A 15,787-nucleotide genomic window follows, 5' to 3' on the forward strand; every position below is an offset into this window, starting at 1 on the left:
TTTTTCCAATGTCACATACATAGAGGGTAGCAGGGTTACAGGGGAATTTATTGTTTTCAAGTATGGTATAAGCTGAGGGTTTCTTTCTTTCTTTCTTTCTTTTTTTTTTTTTTTTTTTTTGCCAGTTCTGGGCCTTGGACTCAGGGCCTGAGCTCTGTCCCTGGCTTTTTTTTGCTCAAGGCTAGCACTCTGCCACTTGAACCACAGTGCCACTTCTGGCCATTTTCTGTATATGTGGTGCTGGGGAATTGAACCCAGGGCTTCCACTCTTGCCACTAGGCCATATTCCCAGCCCATAAGCTGAGATTTTAAAAAGACTTTTAAGGGTTCTGTGCCAGTAGTTCCAGCCTGTAGTCCTAGATACTCAGGAGACTGAGATCTGAGAAGCCGCATTGTGTGAAACCACACAAGACTGGAAAGTCCATGAAACTCTTCAAGTAACCAACAAAAAAGATAAAGCCAGAAATGGAGATGTTGCTCCAGTGGTAGAATGCAGGAGTAAAAAATCTAAGGGAGAGTGAGTAGCCCCTGAGTTTAAGCCTCAGTATCAGATCCAAAGAACATCTAGAAGGATAACATTGTTCAAGTCTGGAGATTATGGCTCTGACCTTGATTTAGGTACAAATTTCACATTTTGGCATTGTAGTCTGCTATTTTCCTCAGGTACCTGGAGGTAGAGGACATGGATTAGTACCGCACTGATCTGTTAGAGAACAGAAGTTGACTTGTCAGGGAGCAGTTATTTGATCAGAAGTTTCAAATAGTATCTCAAAATGGCCTTCATGAGCTGTTGGAATGATTTTAAGCCCAACTTCATATGTCAAATGTAAGTGTTGTCCTGAATTATTCTTTTTCTTAAGTGGATTAATTCCTTCCTAAACTGCCATGAAAAGGTAAGTTCTTTTGCTTGGTAAAGTGATGTCAGCATCTGGCATTGAAAATTAGCAAAACATTTGCCAAAACAGCATGTTATCCTCCATCTATATTCAACTCTGAATTTGCATTGGGAAACTTTCTGAATGCCTTCAGCTATAAATATGGAGCTAAAATGTTTATTGCCTCAAGCTTTTAGGCTGAGGAATAGGGCATCTGTAGTCTAATAATAGCTTTTGCTAATATGTGACTTGAAAAAGAAAACACTGATAAGACTGAACAATTACACAACAATTTTGTCCATATTTATCAATAAGCTTAAAATGTTCATAAGCTTTCATCTAGTAACCCCATATCAGAAATGGTAAGAACATGTGTTCAAAAATGTTTGATACAATTTTATTTACTTGTACATTATTTATCCATTTAAAGAATGACATTCTAGTTGAAAAGAGTCCAAAATAATCCTTAGAGTAATGTGTATACATATGTCTCACTCTTAGCTAGTTATACAAGCTAAGCTCATCTACTCTTGAAAGTTTGATACTTCTGAACATGAACTTCCTTATTGTATCTGTCTGTCTTCTCTCTGTCTTTTACACACATATCTCAATCATATTCATATACATACACTTATACACATGTCTTTAAACACTTAGCTATATAAACATACAAAATATTTTTCAAAGGAAGTTGTAAGGTTGTATATGTCACTCAGTAGCTTTACTTTTCCACTGAATTATGGCTTCTTTTCTAATGAGAACATGAATACCTGTATAATTTATTTTACAACATCATGGTATTCAAAAGTCAGGAAGTGGTGTTATGCATTAAGCTCAGAGAGTAACATTTCTCCAATTTTGATCATATAAGTGTGCTGCAGGGTATATTAGTTGCTATATGTCAGCACATATATAAGAGCATGTCCATGGAATCAAATCTTAGAGTTGCTGAGTCAGAAGGACATAAGAATTTGTATGGGTGAGCCTAAATGTACTCATATCACCACTAGCATCACTGATAAAGCTCTTTCAGTTTGCTCTCCTACAAATAACTACAAAAAGTACTTCATGTAGATATTGTTTTTCTGCCATCATGAGATGTATGCAAAGTAACTTATTTTGTGTTTATGAGAAGTATGTCTTATTTTATACATGTTACTTTGAATACTCAGTTGCTTGCAACTCATGGGTTCTACTAAATACATATTGAAGAATTAATAACAGCGTGCCTTTAAAGTTTCTACAACCTTCTACATCAACCAAAAATATTATGTGCTGATACTAATCAACCAGTTACCAGTCATGTAGTATACTGGAGTTCATTTCTTACAGGCCCAACCTTATATCCACCCAACATCTAAATGTACCAGATATGCCTTATCTGTCTTACTCTTTGCTACAATTGTTCCTGTTAATGATTCTGTTGCTAAAATCTTTACTTACAGCTCAAGAATAGTTTTTAATAGTCATAGGCTTGAACAGAAGGCCTGGGTGCTGTCCATGAGCTTTTTCCTTAAACCCAGCATTCTACCACTTGAGCCACAGCTCCACTTCTGGCTTTTTTGGTGCTTAATAGAAGATAAGAGAGTTCTGGGAAGATGGAAGAGGAGCAGCAGAGCCCTATCTAAGCTTCCTCTGAGAGCCCAGTTTTAATACTCCAGAGAAACTTTTATACATAGAAAGACAGGCCAAGTAAGATATAACAGTATAGAGATTCTTGCCACAAAGGAAAACACGAGATGGTTGGGTTGAGAACTCAGATCTGAGCTCCGGGCAGGCTGGCACTCCACGTAACTACAGCACACAGAGGCAACCAGGAAGAAATCCTCCAGACAGCAGCAGACAGGTGTAGATCACAGGCTGAGCACAAACAGGCTGAAATTGCAGAGAAAGCCTGAGTACCCCACAAGAGACATTCTCACTTGCAACCACAGAGCAGCATTTGGAAGGTAGTCCTTCCTCCACTACCAGAGTGAAGTGCCCTCTTTGACTCTGGTATAGATTGGGCCAGAGCAGACTGGAAATACAGCAGGCCAGAGGAAAGTGAGGATGAAGGGGCCATCTTTGAAAATGGCAAGAGCAAGTAAATTGTGAGAGCCAGCTCTGCCCAGGAGAAGGTCTCCCCACCCAAGTTGGAAGATCTTTCCCTGGGGCAGTGGCTCATAGACTCAGGTAAACTCAGCCAGAGGTGCCCTGCCTTGTCCCGCCCTGTCTGGCCTCGGCCTGCCCTGCCCTGCCAGCGCTGGGATGCCTTAGCAGCCAGAACTTCCAAAATCAAATGGAAAGCAAGGGCAAGCAGCTACAGGTGGCTCAGAACAAACAGATGGGAGAGGCAATGGTTCCCGGGACTGATCAACATCGCCATTACAGAGGGCACCCAACTCCAACCAGCAAACCGAGGTGAAGCACAAAGCCAGCTCTGCCCAGGAGAAGGTCTCCTTGCCCAGGTGGGAGGAACTTCTCCGGGGTGAGAGGCTTTCAGCCAGGTAAAGAAAGCCGGAAGCATCTGCCCTACAGATGCCACAGCATAGCCAGAGGTAGGTGTTAAAAGCAGCAGCTCCACAGCAGATAGGAGAGTGAGTGCATATGCTACAGCAGAAAAGTCCCACCACAAGTGTGGAGACAAGACAGTAAGAGCTGCACAAGACCCAGACTACATGCAGAACGAACTGAGGGGGCTGGGACCAGACAGCAGGGAGGGAGCTGGGCACCGTGGACTGAGAACAACCACCATATCCCACCCCAGAGAAATCCCACAGCATGGAGGGACACATGCAGACTCCAGGACCAATGCATAAATAACAAAGAAATATTACAAATTTCATGAAAAGTAAAGCCAACTCGACAGCTTCGAAAACCAGCAGGACCAAAGAGGTGATGGAGAATAAAAAAGCACTTCAGGCTATGATAGGAGAAATGACTGAAGGCATCAAGATTGAATTCCAAAAACAACTTCAGGAAAACAGAAAGGAATTCTTGATCAAACTACAGGAAGTGAAGAAAGAAATGGAAAGAATGGAAGTAAAAACAGATACAGTCCTCTCCTCATTTAAAGAAGATGGTAACATCCTGAGAATAGAAATGCATGAAAAAATTGAATCAAAATTCAACTCATTAAAAGAAGAAATTACCACATTGAGAGCTGATCTAGCAACCATAAACAACTCACTTTCCACGATGCAAACTGGAAGCTACTTCTCAATGGATTGATCATATGGAATCTAGATTCTCATTTTTATAAGACAACTCAGTTGATAAGGGTCAGAAGATTATCACACTCCAAGAAACTGTCAATCTTTATGAAAGACTAATCCAGGAGATAGAAAACAAGACAAAGAGATATAATCTGTGTATAATTGGAATAGAAGAAGGAGAGGATTATCAGAGCAGAGGTATACAACCCATAATCAAAAGAATAATTACCAAGAATTTCCCCAATCTCAAAAGGTAAAACCTTACCCAAATAACAGAAGCATATAGAACACCTAGTTAACCAGACCCTAGAAGAAACACCCCCAGACACATCATAGTCAAGGCTTCAGATCTCAACAACAAGGAACATATTCTGAATGCAGTCAAAACAAAGAAAGAACTATACAACAATGGAAATAATATCGGAATCACAGCAGACCTCTACACACAACATTTCAATGCATGAAGAGCCCAGAAGAACACCATCCAAGTCCTGAACACCAACAACTTCCAACCCAGACTTAGATAACCGGCAAAATTAGAATTTACTTTCAATGGAGAAACCAAAACCTCCCACAATAAAAAAAAAGGAATACATGAACAAAAACCTAGCCCTACACAGAATTCTAAGAGAACATCACCCAACAGAAAACAGCCAAGATCAAGGGACCCCAATAGTCAGAAGCCAATAAGAAAGCATATTAATAAATACAAGAAAGAAAGGAAAGAAGCAAAACACAAGTTAGGAAAATGGAAGGGAAAAACCACACCTATCCATAGTAACTATAAACATCAATAGACTCAACTCTCCAATCAAAAGAAAAAGAATGTCAGAGTGGATCTGAAACCAAGATCCACCCATCTGTTGTCTTCAAGAGCCCATCTCACAGCAAAGGACAAAAATGGGCTCTGAGTGAAAGGATGGAGTAAGATCTTCCAAGCAAATGCATCTACCAAAATGGCATGGTCACCATCCTCATTTCAGACAAGCTCAAGCTCTCATTAAAATCAGTTCAAAAAGACAAAGATGGTCATTACATATTAATACAGGGATAAATTCAGGGAGAAGATATCACAGTAATAAACATATACTCACCGAACAAAAGAGGTCCTAAATATGTCAAACAAATTCTTTAAGAACTACAGAACAAGATAGACCCAAATACAATAATAGTGGGAGGCTTTAATAATCCACTCTCTCCAAGACAGATCCAACACACAGAGGATTAGCAAGGGAACTAAAGACCTAAGTAACACCTTATCCCACATGGATCTGACAGATCTGTACAGAGTATTTTACCCTACAGAGACCCAATACACATTCTTCTCAGAAGCCCATGGAACATACTCCAAAATAGATCATATCATAGTCCATACAAAGAGCCTCAGCAAATACAAGAGTATTGACATTATCCCATGTATTCTATCTGATCACAGTGGAATCAAGCTAGCCCTTAATAACAAGGGATACTGCAGAAACTACACAAACACTTGGAGGCTAAACAGCTCACTACTAGCTAACATTTGGGTCACAGAGCAAATTAAGGATGAAATTAATGAGTTCATAAATCACAATGACAATGAAAATACATCATAAAGAAACCTATGGGATACAGCAAAGCAGTGCTGAGGGGCAAGATCATTGCCCTCGGCTCAGACATTAAAAGTATGGAATGAGATCAGGTGAATAACCTCATGATGAAGTTAAAATGGCTGGAGAAACAAGAAAAAAATCGAATCTAAAACGACTAGGATCAAAGAAGAGATAAATGAAATTGAGAATAGAAAGACCATCCAACAAATAAATAAAACTAAAAGCTGGTTCTTTGAGAAAATAAACAAAATTGACAGACCCCTTGCAAGACTTACAAAAAAAAGAAGAGAAGAGAGTCATATTCATAAGATCAGGGATTCCTCTGGAAAAATTACAACAAATACACAAGATATTCAGTTGATTATAAGGAACTATTTGAGGACCTTTACTCACTAAAGAACGAAAATGTTACAGAAATGGATCAATTCTTAGAGAAGTACAAACTGAACAAACTGAATCAAGGAGAAATAAACCAATTAAATAAACCAATAACCTACAATGAGATACAGGAAGTAATTAATCAAGAGATTTCCAACAAAGAAAAGCCCAGGCCCAGATGGATTCACCAATGAATTCTATAAAACCTTCAGGGAGGAGCTAATACCAATGCTCCTCAAAATCTTCCGTGAAATAGAAACAGAGGGAGAAATCCCAAACTCATTCTATGAAGCTAATATCATACTCATCCCCAAACCTGGCAAAGACTCAACAAAAAAAGAGAATTACAGACCAACATCACTTACTAACACAGATGCAAAGCTCCTCAACAAAATATTAGCTAACAGAATCCAGAAACTGATAAAAAAAATTATACACCCTGATCAAGTAGGCTTCATCCCACAGACACAAGGCTGGTTTAACATTTGCAAATCAATAAATGTAATTCACTCCAGTAACAGAGCTAAGACCAAGAATCACATCATCATCTCAGTAGATGCCCCAAAAGCCTTCGACAAAATACAACACCCATGCATTTAAAAAGCCCTGAAGAGAATAGGAATATAAGGAGCATTCTTTAAAACAATAAAAGCCATATATAACAGACCGACTGCTAGTGTCATATTAAATGAGGAGAAACTGAAAACATTTCCCCTAAACTCAGGAACAAGACAAGAATGCCTACTCTTGCTGCTTCTATTCAATATTGTGCTCAAATCTCTAGCTATAGCAAGAAGGCAAGACAAGGGCATTAAAGGGTTCCACATTGGAAGAGAAGAAATCAAACTATCCCTATTCACAAATAACATGATTATATACCTGAAAGACCCAAAAAACTCAGTCCTGAAACTCCTAGAACTAATAAACCATTTTGGCAAATAGCAGGATACAAAATCAACCCACAAAAATCAGCAGCTTTTCTGTACACCAGCAATGTACAAGCAAAAAAGGAAATTATGGAAATAATACCATTTGTTATAGCTAAAAAAAGAATAAAATACCTAGGGATTAACTTAACTAAAGACATGAATGACCTATTTAATGAGAACTATGAAAATCTTAAAAGAAATCAAAGAGGACACCAGGAGATGGAAAGACCTCCCATGCTCAGGGGTAGGCAGAATCAATATAGTGAAAATGGCCATATTGCCCAAATTGTTATACAAATTCAATGCAATACCCATCAAGATCCCAGCTACATTCTTCACTGAAATAGAGAAAACAACCAATAAATTCATATGGAACATCAAGAGACCTAGAATAGCCAAAGCAATTCTAGGCAAAAGAAGCAGCACAGGAGGAATCACAATACCAGACTTCAAGCTCTATTATAGAGCCATCATAACAAAAACAGCCTGGTACTGGCATAAAAAGCAGACCTGAAAACCAATGGAATAGAATTGAAGACCCAGAAATAAAGCTGCATTCTTACAGTCAGCTGATACTCGACAAAGGAGAGAAAGACATACAATGGAAAAAACGTAGCCTCTTCAACTACTGGTGCTGGGAAAACTGGGCAGTCACATGTAGAAAACTAAAAGTGAACCCTAGCCTATCACCATGCACCAAATCAACTCAACATCAGACCTGAAACCCTGAAACTACTGAAGGACAGAGTAGAAGAGAAACTAGAACTTATAGACATAGGCAGGAACTTCCTGAACATAGTCCCAGGGGCACAAGAGATAGGGGAGAATCTCAACAAATGGGACTACTACAGAAATAAAAAGTTTCTGCATAGCTAAAGACATAGCCACTAAACTAGAAAGACAGCCAACCACATGGGAAAAGATCTTCACCAGCATAGCAACAGACAAAGGCCTAATATCAGTCATCTACAGAGAACTCAAGAAACTAACCCCCTCCAAACCCAGTAAACCAATTATTAAATGGGCAAAGGAGCTAAAGAGAGACTTCACAGGAGAAGAAATAAAAATGGCAAAGAAACATATGAGGAAATGTTCAACATCCCTGGCAGTAAAGGAAATGTAAATAAAAACAACCCTGAGATACTACCTCACTCCAGTTAGAATGGCCTATTCTCTGAACTCAGGCAACAACAAATGCTGGAGGGGATGCGGAAAAAGAGGAACCCTTTTCCACTGTTGGTGGGAGAATAAACTAGTACAAGCACTCTGGAGAACAGTATGGAGGTTCCTCAAAAAACTCAGCATAGACATACCTATGATCCAGCCATACCATTCCTAGTCATCTATCCTGAACAACAGGATCCAGGATACCACAAAGCCACCTGCACATCCATGTTTATCACCACACAATTCACAATAGCCAAAATGTGGAAACAACCCAGATGCCCCACTACAGATAAATGGATAAAAAAATGTGCTACTTGGACACAATGGAATACTACATAGAGATTAGAAATGATAAAATAATGGCATTAGCAGGGACATGGTCAGATCTTGAACACATAATGTTGAGCGAGACAAGTCTAGAACACAGAGAACAAAGGTTCATCGTCTCCCTGATATGTGATTGTTGGGGAGGGGGGAGAGGGAGAGCAGTAGAGATCATGTCTGTAAAATGACAAACTTCTTTTCAAATGTTATTTCCACATGTTATGGTCAACGACTTTACAGTATGTCTCTAAAACCAAACAACTACTAAATAAACATAAAAAAGGTCTAGGATAGACCTATCAGAGGATCAAAAACAAAACAACTGTAGATAGTAGATTTCCTAGTGGTGTAGGTCCACACTGCCCTGCAGGAATAGGGTGGAAATGGTGGTAGTGTAATGTCCTTTTGTACTGATTTGCTTTTTAACACAAGAATGATTAAATTCTACACTTAATTTGTGTGATGATTATAATCTACAGCTTGAATTTATAGTTTATCAAAGTATCTAAAGAAGGATAAAAAATAGAAGATAAGAGACTTCTAGACTTTTCTACTTGGGCTGGCTTTGAATTGCAATTCTCAGAACTTATTCTCTTGAGTTGCAACATTGTAGGTGTGAGCCACTGACTCTTGGCATTCAAGATTCATTTTAAACAATACTTCCAGATAAACAGGTAATCCTGTTATGGTCATTACTATCATCACCACCAGAATTTAGAAAGCTTTGCAATAGAGAAGCAGGTAATGAACATTTTTACCTGTATTTATTTCTATATCTACATAATGTGAAAGTAGCCAGAGTTAATGGCTAAACAAATGGATGTTGATTGTCTGATCAAATTATATTTACAGAAATAGTTGATTGATTAGTCTCCATACTGTGTATTGTGAACTTCTATAATCTTTATGCTTCTTGGAAATGAAGCTTGTGTAAGTAGCTATGCAGCTTAATCTTTAATTTTTATGCATTCAAAAGATGCAGGATGTGAGGAAAATAGTAATATTATTCATCTCAAAGTTTTAGTGATTCTGAATTTAGTGAATGCTGAATTATTGACATACAAAGATAATATTTAACTCAAAGAAATTTAGTGTGCAATTTATCATTCTATTTCTTCATTGTTTATATGTTATATTTATTTTATTTTACTCATTTTAGTTTTTTTTATTTTTCTGTGTTAGCCGTGGAGCTTGAGCTCTGGGCCCTTGGAAAGAACCTCTGAGATTTTTCTGTTCAAGGCTAGTGCTTTATCTCATGAGCCATACCTTCACTTCCAGCTTTCTGATGGTTCATTAAAGATAAGAGTCCCATGGATTTCTCTGCTTTGGCTGGCTTAGAACCCTCAGTTCTCATATTTCTGTGAGACTCTTATCTCCAATTAACCACCAAAAATGTCAAAAGTAGATCTGTGGCTCAAATGTAAAGCAATAGTCTTGAGCTGAAACAGCTTTGGGGCAGACCCTAAATCCTGAGTTTAAGCCCTAAGACTGGCACACACACATAAGCATGCGTGCACACGCACGCGCGCACACACACACACACACACACACAGAAACACACGTATATTGAATTTTGTTCAATGAGAGTTTTGTCTTTTTGGTTTCTGACTTCATCTGAACTTCAAAACTTTTCCTAATATGTGGATGAAAATCCTATCTATTTTATCAGTATGACAAGACCAGGCATATGCAATCAATTCACAACTATTCAGAAGCTACAGAGCTATATAAACTATGAACCTAAATAAGCTATATAAACATAAAACTTCTATAAATAACTGGGTACCAGTGGCTCACACCTGCATTTCTAGCTTCTCAGGAGGCTGAGATCTGCTGATCTTGGTCTCAAGCCAGCTAGGGAAGACAAATCCATAAGACTTTTATTTCCAATTTACTAGCAAAAAGCTGAAAGTGGAGGTGAGGCTCAACTTTGAGCAAAGAAGCCAAGGAAGAGTACAATACCTTGAGTTCAAGCCACAGTACTTGTACAAAACAAACAATAACAACAAAATATCCACCCAAGAATCTCCAAGTGCCTATTAATTATATAGTAACCAAGAAATACATGAAAATAAATGAAACTATAGCTAAGCAGTTAAGAAATTATAAACTGTTAAAGAAATTGTGTATGTACACAGAAAAGATTTGAGAAGAAATCTGTCTTTCTACTTTCCTTAAAAAGTCCAAGAATGTGGTATTATCACATCATTTAAGCTGTGTAGTTCGTCTTGCAGTGGCAGCAAGAGCTTGATTTACTCACCTTTAGCTTCCTTCTTACAAGACTCTGCTGATTCCACCCATTCATGAAAAGAACTGATTTTCTTATCACCCTCCAGTGGGACTGAGTTATGAGTTTTTTATCTGGAATGTACAGAATGGCTTTACTCTTCATAGTTGAATTTCATTGAAAAATGCAGTATCTTATTTCATCTTAGTTAATTTTTTTCCCCAGGAGTTCCTTTTCCTGTTCTGATTTGTAGGTAATAATAGATAATAGTGTGTGAAAGATCAAATCACTTCATTTGGGAATCATACTAAATATTTTTCCATTGTCCTCTTCAGTATTAATTTCCTGTTTCTTCTTCTGATCAAGTCCGTACAACTAGAACAACTATGTGTTTGTGATAGACATGACATCTGGTGTCTTCACAGGATTTCTTTTTTTATTATTATAATAAAGGTTATGTACAGATGGGCTATGTTACATAAGTTAGATAATGAGCACATTGCTTTTTGAACAGTCACCCCTTCTCTTGCTCATTCCCAGTTTCCTGCTCCCCTGTCCCTACTCACAAGTTGTACAGTTCATGTTCCACATACTATTTTGCCTAGTGAGTAGCACTGCTGCATCTGTTAACACTTTGTTCCAACGTTTCTGTGCCCATTACCTTCCCAAAGACAAACCAACAAACAAGACAAAAGGAAAGGACAACAAAAACAGCAACAACAGCAAAATCTCATTCCCATTTCTTGAAGTATATTTTGGAAAATATTACTTTATATGATAATATGCACTTAGCTATTGACTCTTTGTGATCTGCTCCTATGACTCTTTTGGTATCATTGTCTTCACTGGATTTCAAAGGCAATCTCTTATGTTAAATAGTATCCACTCCCATCTTTTGAGGGCTAATTTAATAAAACTGCCCTTGGATTTACAAAGTAGGTGCTTGGTAAGAGTCTTGTGAATTAGAAATGTAGATGAGGATCATTTGGCTATCAGCTATAAGTCAAAGGGATCACACATAAAAATATAGAAGCCCTGATCTGGGTACTTTTAGTAACTGGAAGGAGAATGACACGTACTGCATGAGACATGAGGGGGGTACAGCCACAGTACATTATGTGTACACTCAAGTATAACAATGGAACCCTTTGTACAATCAATGTAGGCTGTAAGAGAAGGACAGATAACTGATGCTGGTGGCTCACACCTGTAATCCTAGCTACTCAGGAGGCTGAGGATCACAATTCAAAGCCAGCTGGGTTGGAAAGCCCATGAGACTCATCTCCACAATTAATCACAGACAAAGCCAGAAGTGGTGCTATGGCACAAGTGGTAGAGTGCTAGCCTTGAGCAAAAGGAGCCCAAGAACAGCACCCAGAACCAGCCAAAAAACAGCAAAGGACATATACATGGGCTATATGTGGCAGCCGGTTATGTGTAACTTTGTCAAGGGTATCAAAAATGTTTCATTTTCTCTGAACTGGTCAAGCAAGACACTCTTCCCAGGAAAATGATTTATAATAGTTCCATGGTGGTATATGCCTATAATCCTAGCTACTCAGAAGGCTGAGAGCTGAGGATTGCACAAAGACACCAGCCATAGCAGAAAATTCTATGAGATTCTTGTCTTCAATCAATTAACGACCCAAAAGCCAGAAGTGGAGCTGTGGGAGAACTCCAGACTTTCATGTAAAAGCCAAGAAACAGCACCCAGGCCGAATTCAAGACTCATTATTTGCAAAAACAACAACCAGAAAAGCTGAAATAGTTCTGAATGGAGTACTTTTGCCTGGATGCATGAAGTTCCATTTTTTCTATTGATATTCTATTAATTCCTTTACATAGTCATCACATCACCAGTGTCAGCTATGTGCGGAATACAAAGGTGACTGGGACAAAGTCTGGAACCATGAGAGGCTTTGGTAAGCCATGGGTACATTATAATTTCATCAATGCCTTAATGAATGAACTTGAAGAGTACCAGAGAAATGTGGTGATATCACAATCACATTCAGTGAAGTACTCCAGAGGATCCTACATTAAAAGTAAATTTTGGCTGGGTGCTCATGGCTCATCCCTGTAATCCTGGCTACTAAGGAGGCTGAGATAGAAGTAACATAGCTCAAAATCAGCCCAGGTAGAAAACTGTCTGACTCATCTCTAACAAGCAAAAAGGAGAAAGTGGAGATGTGGCTTTCATGGTTGAGCAGGAGCCTTGAGCAAAGTCAAGTAAGAGTATGAAACCCTGAGTTCTTGCCTAGTACAAGCACCAAAAAAGAAAAGAAAAGAATTGAAGAATCTGAATTACTAAGTACAAATGGCTTATAGTCATAAACACATTAGGGAGAAGAAAAATATTGACACTTAGCACAAAGCCAGAGTCCAGATGTCAAAACGCCAAGTTGTCCAGGGAGGGGGTGGACAGCTTGGTAATTTCCATGGTGATGGAAGTTAAGGAAGAATTTAGCTGCTCATTCTATACCTCCATCTCACAGCCTCAGAGCTCTTCACCAGCCTCATTCGGGGTGTGTCCATGGTGTTTAGAATATAGTCCTCAAGGTAAAGACTGTGTTCCCTAAGTAGAATTGCATACCAACTGCTAAGAGCATACATTTTCTTTACCTTGCCTCAATTGTTTCTCCTGTAAACTTTAGAGGCATGCTTAGTTTGCATAGTTCTTTTGAACACTGTGTAGGGAGGTGTAAGAGATAGCCAGCCAGCCACCAGGAGCTCATGCCTGTAATCCTAGCTACTCAGGGAGGCTGAGATCTGACAACTGCCTTTCAAAGCTAGTCCAAACAGTATAAGTCAATGAGATTATTACCGCCAATGAACCACTCCCTAAAAAGCCAGAAGTGGAACTGTGGTATAAGTAGTAGAGCCCTAACCTTGAGCAAAAAATTTTAGGTGCAGCACCTTAGTCAACCCCTCAGACAAACGAATAAATTAGTAAATAAATCACTTAATTAAGAGATAACCAGGGCTGGAGATATAGCCTAGTGGCAAGAGTGCCTGCCTCGGATACACGAGGCCCTAGGTTCGATTCCCCAGCACCACATATACAGAAAACGGCCAGAAGCGGCGCTGTGGCTCAAGTGGCAGAGTGCTAGCCTTGAGCCGGAAAGAAGCCAGGGACAGTGCTCAGGCCCTGAGTCCAAGGCCCAGGACTGGCCAAAAAAAAAAAAAAAAAGAGATAACCAACAGCAATTATCAGACCATTTACAGGGTACTTCATTGGATCTTTACTATGTCTGTTAATATAGTTTGTATAGGATAAATATCTTATTTTAAGTTTCACAGTCAGTAGGAAATTTAGATTTTTAACCCTATGTGGTTCATCTCCAGAAAACAACTCATTGTACGTTCTCCTATTTTCAAGCCTATGGAGTAACACTCTGGATCTATCTATGTCTGAACTCCTAAAATAATAGTTAACTAACTCTGTCACCCAGTACATTGAGCTTCTATCCAGAAGGACGTATGGGTCAGCTCTTCACCCTGCAACCTACTTGAACCTACTTCACTAATGCTCTGACAGACACACAGAAAGAAGGAAGAATCAGCTATGCCAGGAGCTAGTGGCTCACTCCTATAATCCAAGCTATTCAGGAGGCTGAAACCTAAGTATCTTAGTTTGAAATCAGCCCAGGCAGGAAAGTTCATGAGACTCTGGAAAACAGTTGGAACTGGAGCTGTGGCTTGAATGGCAGAATACCAGTCTTGAGCGATAAAGCTAAGGGACAGCATTCAGGCCCAGAGTTTCAGCCACTATACCAACACACACAAAAAGAAAAAAGAGAAAGAAAAAAAAAGAATCAATTTTATGATTCAGTAGACACAATATTTTTTTCTTTTATCCTTTTTGATTGGTTATGGGGCTTGAACCCTGAGCCTGGGCGCCGTCCTTGAGCTGTTTTTGTTCAAAACTAGTGTTTTATCCCTTTGAGTTGGAATGCTACTTTGTTTTATGGCCATTAATTGGAGATAAGAGTATCATAGACTTTCCTGCCCTGGCTGGCTTCTAGCCACAATCCTCAGATCTCAGCATACTATGGAGGTAGGACTATAGACATAAGCCACCAGCACTCAGTAAAATATACATTTTTAAACATGGTGCTGGTCATACTAATGAATGATACTTATCATGTCAGTGAAGCTCTAAGGAATTCAGTCGCTGCTTTGTAAAGGGAAGCAACTGTTCAAGTTCTTTCACTTTGAGTTACTTTTTTTTTTTTCCAGGGGAGACATTAAACAGGCTATATATATATTACCTTTGCATAAACTGCTAGACCCCTTGTTGATTAACCAGGAGTTTATTTTACTTTCAGGTTAGGCCATAATTCATTGTCAAAGTCAAAGAGTCGGCAAAAGGAAAGAACCTTTGTAAATTCAAAAAGAAAGAAGGAAAGAAAGGAAGAGAAATTTGTATGACTACAGTTAACAGTTTATAAATAGGGCAGCCCAAACTTGAAGACATTTGATCCCTGGGTATATTAAGCAGAGATTATAATCAGTAACAGACCAACATTTTAAAAGAGGCATTGGTAGCAGGGTGATTTTTAGGTCACCTACTTACTAGCAGTGTCATGGCAACTTAGTCATTGTGCATGCAATAAGGAAAAGGTGCTATTTTAGTTACTAATTTAGAGTTTGAATATTCTTTAAAATGAGGGTCTGGAAGCATGGCTCAGGTAGTAGAGTGCCAGCTTTTGAACAAAAGTGTCAAATCCTGAGTTAAAGTCCCAGTCCCAGAAGAGAAAAAACAACACTTTAAGCTGGGCCCTTGTGGCTCATAACTATAATTATAGCTTTTCAAGAGGCTGAAATCTGAGGATTGAATTTGAAGCCAGGCTGGGTAAAAAAAAGTCCATGAGACACTTATCTCCAATTAATCAGACAAAACCCAGAAGTAGAGGTGTGGATCAAATGGTAGAGCACAAGCATTGAGCAAAGAAATCAAATGAGATCCAGAGGCCCTGAGTTCAAGCTCCTGTCCTGGTATATAAAACAAACCCAAAATAGATGAAATGCATACTAAACTACCCTGTACTGGAAATATCATGAAATATAGTGACAAAAACAAACTTTGAAGTCAGGGAAA

At 38.8% G+C, this 15,787-nt stretch overlaps 1 protein-coding gene and 1 long non-coding RNA gene across 7 annotated transcripts in view; both read left to right on the forward strand.

Moving 5' to 3' along the window:
- Positions 1–15,787, forward strand: part of Rbms3 (RNA binding motif single stranded interacting protein 3) — a 760,386-nt gene that overhangs the window by 30,609 nt on the left and 713,990 nt on the right. The gene's annotated exons all lie outside the window — the stretch shown is intronic.
- Positions 2,763–3,361, forward strand: LOC125353126. Its single transcript, XR_007211271.1, has 3 exons — positions 2,763–2,773; positions 2,849–2,852; positions 3,172–3,361. It is a non-coding gene; the product is annotated as an uncharacterized LOC125353126 (long non-coding RNA).

Source organism: Perognathus longimembris, chromosome 6 (genome assembly GCF_023159225.1).
Source record: "Perognathus longimembris pacificus isolate PPM17 chromosome 6, ASM2315922v1, whole genome shotgun sequence".
Taxonomy (NCBI): Eukaryota; Metazoa; Chordata; class Mammalia; order Rodentia; family Heteromyidae; genus Perognathus; species Perognathus longimembris.